General features: G+C 38.8%; 1 long non-coding RNA gene across 2 annotated transcripts; it reads left to right on the forward strand.

The window, feature by feature from the left end:
* The first annotated feature begins 486 nt into the window (after positions 1–486).
* Positions 487–8,029, forward strand: LOC123928094. Of its 2 annotated transcripts, none has more exons than XR_006815606.1 (4): positions 487–545; positions 2,335–2,415; positions 6,485–6,561; positions 6,893–8,029. It is a non-coding gene; the product is annotated as an uncharacterized LOC123928094 (long non-coding RNA). The 2 variants fall into 2 exon arrangements; XR_006815605.1 differs by having other exon boundaries at positions 490–545; positions 2,313–2,415.
* Positions 8,030–9,567: the final 1,538 nt, after the last annotated feature.

Genomic DNA, 9,567 nt, shown 5'->3' on the forward strand with positions numbered 1-9,567 from the left:
TTTCATGGAATAGGAAACTGAACCACAGAGACACTGCCTAAGGGCGCACAGCTAGTCCTTGGTGGAGCCAGTGTTGATCCAGAGACTTAACTAACCCACTGGGCTCCTACACAAGGATTAACAATAACATTAAGGAGCTCTCCTCTCAAAGAGAGCTCATAGCCAAGTGTCCACAAGAATTGACCACAGTTCATTCATCTGTTTTCAGGAAGTAGAGCAATTTATATTCTAGTTGGCTATCTTTTTCCTTCAGATCCTGTATGTCTCAATATAGAACAGGCTCTTGTAGGTTGTAGAAGAATGCATACAATGCTATTCCTTCAGCGGATTTTATTGAATTATCAGGGCTTAGCCACACAAAAACATTAAATTATGGGGCAAGAGAGAATGGAATAAACACATTTTTTGTACTTAAGATGAGCTAAGTATTTTGCTTATGCTACATATATTATTTTCATAACAATCTATTATTTTTCCTCCTGTTACAGATGAAGATGTTGAATAAAAGCGAGATGTGAAATAATGTGAACAAAGTGACAGAACAGGTCTGTCTGTGGCCAAAGTCAATACACAACTATTAGTGGCCAAAGAGGAGGATAGGAAGAGAGAGAAACATGAGTTGTAACAGAATATGGGCCCCACTGGTGGCACTTGCATAGAGGGCAGAGAGGGCGTTCTAGAAAGTTGTGGAAACTCCATGAGAAAAGCATGAGAGTAGGAGAAACTGTCACATTGAAACGGTGGTCCTGAAAGGAGTGAAGATAATTTGCAGGGGAGGCAGGGATACTTAGCTAACATTTCATTTCATAATGCTTAGCTTTAAAAGACCATATGGAAAATCTGAACCTGGATTAGAAGCCAATGTAAAGCCATTATAAGTCCCCAAGAAGTGTCCAAAGGACAATATCATAATTAATAAATGAAATGATTATTTAGTGAGAGAGCACATCCATTAAACTACAACTGAGATTAATGGAAATTCTACAGTTAAAATTAAAAATCTGGCAAATGAAAGAGGAAATTCGGCCAAGCTTTTAACACAAATCTGTTGCTTAAAAAAAAAAAAATAGCCTAGGATCTTCAAAATAATGCCCAGGCAGTTGAAAAAGCCAGCATGTGATTTATAATACGCCACTGAATTTGAAGAGCATTGGAAGGAGGTTTACTTAAACCTCATGAAGACAATGATTTAGAGCATGGAATGGAGCCACTAGTGTGGGCAGAAGCGAGAAAGGTTATTGCAAAAACAGTCTGTCTTCTCTTGCATAGAAAAAAACCAGAAGCAGGGAGGATCTGTAGTCAATCAGCATGTCTAAATGACTGTATCACCCTAAAAAATGCAGGTCAACACTGGGTTTTTCAAAGTTAAGGTGGATTGCACCTCCCTACCTCCTCCCTCCTCCACCCCCTCAAGACCCCGCACCACCATCTTTTGTAATCATTACAGGATACGATGGGCAATGAGCTGGAACTGAGATTTGGAACAGAGCTCTGTCAAATCAATGCACCAGCTGGAGCAGAAAGTCCAAGAAACATAAATTTCTTGGAAAATGACCCTGTATTTTGGCAATTATTACTGTGAATGAGAATACTTTAGAATCTCAACCCAGAACAAAGTAGCAGTATTTTTTTCCTCCAAACTCCTTTACAGTATGTTTTACTCGTATATTTATTCCTGAGTCACAATTGCAGGAAAGTTTTCCTGTTTATTCCTGTATGACTTTGAAGGATTCTATGCTATAAAACATTAGACTTTATTGTATACTGTCCATTGAAGTTGTCTATTAATTTCTTTCTCACCATGAAGATTTTTCTTTTAAAGAAAGAATACAGAGAATAAATTCTTAAAATTTTTAAAAAAATAAATTTATAAAAATAAATAAAATAAATTCTTAAAAAAATTTTTTTAACGATTTTTATATATTTATTTGACAGATAGAGATCACAAGGAGGCAGAGAGGCAGGCAGAGAGAGAGAGAGGAGGAAGCAGGCTCCCTGCTGAGCAGAGAGCCCAATGCGGGGCTTATCCCAGGACCCTGAGATCATGACCTGAGCCGAAGGCAGAGGCTTTAACCCACGGAGCCACCCAGGCACCCCAGACACAGTGAGAGAAGGAACACAAGCAGGAGGAGTGGGGGAAGGGAGAACATCGGAAGCCTGATGTGGGACTTGATCCCTGGACCAAGGATCATGACCTGAGCCAAAGGCAGATGCTTAATGGCTGAGCCACCCGGGGAACTCAAGAGTGTATTCTGTAGAATGCTTTTTAAAATGGAAAACACAACAAACTTAGAATATACTAATGTTTACAGAGCAAACATTTCCATTTTCAAGAATAGAATTGGTATAGCAAGTCAGCCCGACTTAGAACCTCCTATAATGAGAGCCTCACAGAGTGGAAGAGAGAAGCAAATGGTAAGTAAAATACTTCTGGCATTTTGCTGACTTATTCCTTTGGGCAGTGTACAGTAGAGAACCTGAATAATTCCACCTTATTCTATAGTAAATAGATACCAAAAATCCCCAGGTCTTTCTCCTGCAGAAATTAGTGTTCCCCAGTAAAACTCCAGAAATTATTTGAATGCGACCTAGAATCTAGGCTATCAGGATAAAAGACCCATTTCACATTTTTTCAATGTAAGGATTTCATTTTTTGCCTCTATGTATTCTCATATTCTTTCAGTTGAGCTCTGAAAAGCAAGTGGTGTGGAAATAACTTGAGAACAGAAACCCCTCTTGGAGTTAAGACCTGAGTTCTATCTAGTCATAGCTCTGACATCTACTAGTCTGGTCATGGGCAACCTTAACCTTTGAGACTCAAGTATTTATTTGTTGTTAACTCACTTATTCAAGCTATATTTACTGTGCATCTACTCTTGTGTGAGGCCCTGGGTTCCACACTGGGGTTCCAAAAATGAACACTGCATTCCCAAATGCTGTCCTCATGAAGCTTATAGCCCCTAGAGAGAAAAAGACATTAAACCAACAAACACAATCCATTACTAAGTAGTTGATTATAGTTTTGTTAAATGGAAAATGACAGGACCAAAATGGCATCATTTAGGTTATGGCCCCAAGTCAGTGTACCAAGACTTGACTACCTGACCTGACTGCAGTTGAGATAGGGAAACTGAAGGACTCTATAAAAATCTGCTTTTTGCTTCTTTTTCTGTTTCTAATCTTGCTACTGTAAGGGCCTATTCAGCCAGAGTGGCCCCATCCCGGTTGAACTGCCATTTTGTTATAAAACTTAAATTGACCCTTCCCGCCCCCCCCCCACCTCCACGGGGAACTTACTTAAAAACAAGTCCCAGAAACCAGTCCCAGGTAACAAAGTCCAAATACAAGGGTGCGTCAGGCCAGGTGGAGACATCAGATCAGTTGGGGGTTGCATACTGTCTCCTAGCTACCAAGGAGTGTAGGCCCCGCCCTTTGGGCACCCTTTGGGCACCAATTCTGACCAAGGTGATAGGCTGGTTCAAATGTCTACTAGGGTAAATTGTAATTCAATTGGTCACCTAGCATGACTGTGCAGCTTTCTCTGTGTGTTACAATTTCATTGGCCACCTGTATGTGGCCAGGCCCAGCCTTTGCTCTATAAAAAGTTAGTCTGTGAAATAGAGAGAGGTTGTCCTCTCTGTAAGGGGCAGCCCTGACCGATCTGTTTGACAGTCAGTTTGATTCTTGATGCTTGGCATGAAATAAAGCTTTGCTTGACCTTCATTTTGTATCAGTCTCACTCCTTTAATCACGGACCCATTATTGGGGAACCCAACATTGGGGACCCAACACTACCACATGCAAGCCCACTATGCACATGCCTCCCAATGCAAAAACTGTATGTCCTCCTTATAAGGGACAAGGGGTTAGTGATGTTAATACTGTATGTCCACCTTATAAGGGACAAGGAGTTAGTGACTTCTTTAGAAAAGATAACATCTCAGGAAGGACTAGGTGAGAATAACCCAATGAAGCTATCATATACCAGAATAGCACCTGGGCCATTGTCTTCTAACCAGTTTCTGGCTGCCTGATAAAATACATACACGGGACCACCATCCTCAATAAAAACCCCAGACCCTGATCATAGATGGGGTTCCTTTCTGAGTCTCCCAGACACTCTATACCTGCCCTCCTCTATATCTTCAGTAAACTGTCTTTTTACCTCCTGCTGGTTTGAGTCTGATTTCTATCCTGTGCACAACCAGGTTCCCTCTTAAAAGTCCTGTGGGATCCCCTCAGTGTCCCCGGGCCTGACCTGCCCACATCACAACTTCAGCCCCATAGAAATGTAAGCTTTAACTAGTTAACATGGGCACTACCTGGTCAGCACTAGGAAATATACTGATAGGCCCCTTCCTTTCCCCTTTGGAGGGTAATTTTACCTAAGACATGGATTCTTTGCTAAGTATTTCCTTTTTTCTATGCCTTTTCCACCTTTAAAGACCTTTCCTTTCCTGTAACCTTTCGCATCTTCCCTCTACTTGTTAGATGGGATGCTGCCTAATTCATGAATAGATGAGTAAAGCCAACTAGATCTTTAAAATGCACTTTGGTTGAATTTTGCTATTTAACAGATTTCATAATTGTTAAGAAGAAATAGTGGAGTATAGATTGATGCCTTGAAATTGAGTTTCCTAATTCTGCTCTTGTGAATCTTAAATAATATACTGTCACTGGCACATAGAAGTTCATAGAAAGTGGTAGCTAAATTTGAAAACATGCTCTTTGGCTAATGGAGAAACTGGGGGGAATAAAGCAGGGTCAAAGTTCTCTGATTCCTATTTAAGTTCTCTTGCCTATCAGAAAACTGATAGCAATCTTCTTATCAGTGGGCTGGCAGAGGGAAAATGGAGAATTTCATGCAAGATGTGCTTTAACTTGAGGACGGAGAAAAAAAATCTTAAGGACTCAAAATCCAGTATGTCTCTTGGTATACATAAACCTTAAAGAATTCATTTTTTTTTCTTTTTCTCTACTTTTCTTTCTTTTTTTTTCTTCCTCCCTCCCTTCTTTCCTTCCTTTTTTTCTCCGCCACTTTATTTCTCTTCATACTGCTTTGGATTTTTACTCCAAACTTAAATCAAACAAGAGATTTTCTTTTCTTTCTCACCCCCCCCCCCTTTTTTTTTTTGTTTAAGAAAGAGGCTTAGAACATGAAGCAACAGTTCAAGTGCCAGTGGGTAACGGATTTAATTGAAATGAATCTAATTCAATTTTGTTCAGTTCATCACATTTTGTTGTGGGAAAAAAATAAAAGGAATCTGGCCTGAAACTGAGTGGAGGTTTGATCTAATTTGTTCATCATATTCAGTGACTATTCTGCTCCAAGTCAAACTGAAGAGGGAATATTACAGACCCCGGAGGCAGCTCAGGGAGCTTCACAATGGCTCGCCTGCAGAATTCAATCTCTGAGGAAAAATACTGCTTTGTATGCAAGGGCTCTGTTTTGCATGTCACTGCTTGGGATATTTAGGATATCTAGTGTGCGTGTGGCCATCTTTAAGATCAAGAAACCAAAACAAAATCAAGAAGGAAGTTATCTCCTCAGGGAAATAGTATTAGTCATGAGTAAAGCCAGAAATACCATTGTCTGACTCACTCTGGCTGCATTCAGCTTCAGGGGACAGTGTATGAGGAGGAGAACTGGCAAAATGAACAGAGAGGGGGAAGGGAAAAAAAAGAAGTTCATATGAAAGAGGAGAAAAAAGTTGAAAGAGAAGTTAGAGTGGCTGACAATACTTTTGTACAAATTTCCATAAAAATACATCCTTTGGAAAGTTTTTCTTTGTTGCTTTGTTTTTTAATGCAAATTCAAATTCTGGTACATCAAAGGGTCAGAAGATCCAGAACTGGAAGGGATAACTTAATAGGATAGAAAGTAGAATCAAGAGTAAAAAATCACACAGTGTGGAAAATTGGGTCAAAACAAAGAGCGTAAAATGTAAAACTGATAAATTAGAATTCAATATTGAGATTCTCAATCTAATGACAGATCCTTCCTGCCTTGGCTTTGTTCAGAGCTCATGACGCTGACCCCTGTAGGCTCCATCTACTCCTCGCCTGACGTCAGAGGCTAGTGGAACCAGACCTGTCAGGTTATTTTTAACTCCCTCCTTACTACCTGAAATTAGTATAGGTCCATGTGCTGGAAGAGTTGTGACATTATACCAGCTAAGAGTATGGGCTTTGTTGTTAAAAGGACTTTTCTTTGTGCCCAGAATCTCCATGTGACTGAGTAATCTGCTGATTGATCTTCAGAAAATTACTTAACTTTTCTAACTCTCAGTTCGCTCATCTAGAAAATGGAAATAAAGACAATACATAGTATTGTTGCTGGGAACATAGTAGGTAACATAGTAGGGAACATAATAGGTTGCTGGGAAGACTAAATGGAGTAATACATAGCATAGTTAACAGTAGACTTTGGAGCCAGTGTGCCTGAGTTTGAATTCTAACTGTGCTAATTGTCCATTGATTTTAGGTAAGTTGCTTACCTTCTTCAGGTCTGTGTCCTCACCTGCAATCAAACAGTGCCATGTGCTATCTACCTTAAAATTTGTAAGTATTTTAAGTATTACGTAAGTGAACACAAGTCAAGCACTTAGAACAGTGTCTGGCATCTAGAAAGCATCAAATAAATGATAAATATTATGATTATATAATTGATAAAGAAACATTAGCTACTATCATGTGTCTTCATTTTCAATGTTATTATTACAACAGCATACATTACTTCTATGAGGTAATGGAAACTAGTGGGAACAGTGACCCAAATCCTCCCTATTTAATGACTACCTCGGGTAGTCAGTAACTCTCTTATTTCTAATTTAAATTCAGATCTCTTCTGGTCTAGGAGCCTTGTTATGAACCACAATTCTTACTTTTTCAGTTTGGCTGGACCTCAGTTTCCCTCATCCCAGTTCCAGATGCTAATATCAGGATCCTCCAACTATGGCTTGATCCCCACACCAGTGAAGACAGATTTCCACGGGATGATGACTCTGAAACCCTTCTGGTCACAAGAATCTTTTCTTCCTTGGAAAGCCACCTGCCTTCAGTCCTTTGGGCTACTATAACAAAATAAATGGGTGGCTCATAAACAACAGAAATCTATGTCTTAAGGTTCTGGAGACTGGGAAATGCAGATCAAGACACTGGCAGATTCAGAATCTGGTGAGAGCCCATTTCCTCAAAGGTTGTCTTTGCTGTAACCTCACATGATGGAAGGGGTGAGGGATCTCTGAGGTTTCTTTTATAAAAGCACTAATCTCATTCATGAGGGGTCCACTGTGATGATGTAATCACCCAAAGCCCCACCCCATCATCTTAGTGGTTAGAATTTCAACATATGAATTTTGAGGGCACAAACATTCACTCTATTATGCCACTCATTTCCACCTGTTGTAGTTTTTGGATATCCATGCTTGTGGAGATCAAACTCAAATTTTACAGGGCTTGATTTAGAATTCTGCAACTCCCTGTGGATGAGGCTGGGGAAGCCTGGGGTTGGCAGGGATGACTTCCCCACCTCACCCATGTCAACTTCTGACAGCCGCTACTAATGTCTGATTAATTTACGGTGACCCAAGGAAAGGTGTGTATATGTGTATGCAGGCATCTTAAAAGATCCAATATGTGCATTCTCAATTTTAAAATACTAAGCACCAATTTTGACTGACAGGAATGATTAAGAGTATATCTAGCTCACTTTTTATATAAAATTCACATAATCATGTACAGGTCTTATATATTAATGAAGTCATTTTTATTATTTGCTTTTTTTGGTTTGTTTTCTCTAAAAATTTTTTGGATGATTTTTTTTGTTTGTTTGTTTGTTTTTGTTTAAAGAATTGTTGCACTGTTGGTCCCAAGACATTTTGCAGGGAAGACATGTTTGGACATATAGGTGCCATCTAGATTTTCTTTTCTATCTTTTTCTTTTCTTTTTTTTTAACGATTTTTATTTTTAAGATTTTATTTATTTTTTTGAGAGAGAGAGCGCACAAGCAGGGGTAGTGGGAGAGGGAGAAACAGGATCCCTGCTGATCAGGGAACCCAATGCTGGACTTAATCCCAGGACCGTAGGATCATGACCTGAACGGAAGCCAGATGCTTAACTGACTGAGCCAATCAGGAGCCCCATTTTGTGGATGATTTCTCTTAGTATTCCATTTTGGAGATCCATGACAAATGCATATAATACAGTGATAGAAAATTACTGAAATCTAATCATTCAATATGACCATTCAGTCATTTTTATCTACACCCTATTTTGCTAATAACTTCACTGTAACTTCAAACATTTAAGATACTTATAATCTTTTAAATGCTTATATATCCAAAAAAGAAAAGTACCCAAAAGAAGTTTTCTTGATGAAATAGGCAACTATTAGTTCAAGTAATCATAGATGATTGGGTAAGACCAATGTGACAGTTAAGTAACCTAAAGCAGAATTTTTAAGGATGTCCATGCAATGTCTTAGGTTACAGGTTTAAGTCTGGTATAAGTGTTTGTTCCTCCGTCATTTTGTTCTTCCCTTAAAATTACACTATATTTTAACTGCTCATTTCCTTTGTTGTTGTTATTCAGCCTACAAATTTAATTCAACTCAACCAATGCTAAGTTAGCCCCTATCATTCTCAAAGATGTGCCCAAAGAGATTCAAGAGGAAAACTGGAGTACTACATAGTTTCAGCTTTTAAATAACGTATATATATGAAGTGATCAATTGTCTACTTTGGGATTTTTAGTTTTTATTTTAGGTTTTTTTTTTATTTACAGAAAAATTACAAAGATAGTACAAGGAGTTACCATGTACTTTATAACTAGTTTCCCCATCCCCATTATTAACATTTTAAATTAGCATAGTATATTTGTCACAACTAATGAACCAATAGTGGTATATTATTATTAACTGAAATCCAAACTTAACTCAAGCTTCTTTATTCTTTATCATCACCTCTTCTGTTCTAAGACTCAATCCAGGATGCCACATTATATTTAGTATCCATATCTTCTCAGGCTTCTCCTGTCTGCAACATTTTCTTAGAGTCTCTTTGTTTTTGATGACCTTGAGAGTTATGAGGAATACTGGTCAGATAGTTTGTAGAATGCCTAATTGGGATTCATCTGAGTATTCTCATGATTAGACTGATGTTATGAGTTTTTTTGAGAAGATCACAGAGATGAAGTGTCATTCCCATATGGAATGAAGAGTACATACTATCAACACAAGTTACTACCATTGATATTGACCTTGATCACCCATTTGAGGTAGTGTTTGTCGTTTCTTCACTATAGTTACTTTTCCCCTCGCTTTCCATATTATTGTCTTTGTAACAAAATCACGATACACTAGCCACATTTAAGGAGTAGGGAGTTAAACTACACAAATTATTTGGAGTCTATGGGGGAAGGGTAGAGGGAGAAGAAGACTTCCCACTGAGCAGGGAGCCTAGTGAGGGTCTTGATCCCAGGACTCTGAGATCATGACCTCAGCCAAAGGCAGATGATTAATGGACTGATCCACCCAGGTGCCCATTTAAAGTTCTATGTTTAAGTAA

The sequence above is a fragment of the Meles meles genome, chromosome 17, assembly GCF_922984935.1.
Source record: "Meles meles chromosome 17, mMelMel3.1 paternal haplotype, whole genome shotgun sequence".
Classification (NCBI taxonomy): domain Eukaryota; kingdom Metazoa; phylum Chordata; class Mammalia; order Carnivora; family Mustelidae; genus Meles; species Meles meles.